The sequence below is a fragment of the Manacus vitellinus genome, unplaced genomic scaffold, assembly GCF_001715985.3.
Source record: "Manacus vitellinus isolate BGI_N305 unplaced genomic scaffold, ASM171598v3 scaffold_52_pilon, whole genome shotgun sequence".
Lineage (NCBI taxonomy): Eukaryota > Metazoa > Chordata > Aves > Passeriformes > Pipridae > Manacus > Manacus vitellinus.
This window is the reverse complement of record NW_021940628.1, coordinates 1,533,964-1,534,300: the sequence shown is the minus strand read 5'-3', so window position 1 is coordinate 1,534,300 and position 337 is coordinate 1,533,964.

Below are 337 nucleotides of genomic sequence, written 5' to 3'. Positions count from 1 at the left end.
TTTTTTCTTTAAAAACTGTAAAATATATTTTATGGAGAATTTATAATGAGGAAAATTATTGTGTAATTTATTAAGTTCATGACCGTTTTTGAAATAAAATCTGAATTTCGATGAAGTTTTTGAACTTTGTCTGGGGAGAATGATTCCAGTCAGCACAAGGTCATCCTCTGTGCTTCATCACAGTCATACCCTGAGTGATCCTGGGCTCGTGGAAGGTGCTGGCTTGGCTGAGGGCTGTGCTGCTCCTGCTGCTCTCACGTGGAATAAAGGTGAGGAAACACCATTCCTTGTACATGGCACAAAAGCAGAGCAGTCATTTGCATGTTTTAATTAGCAG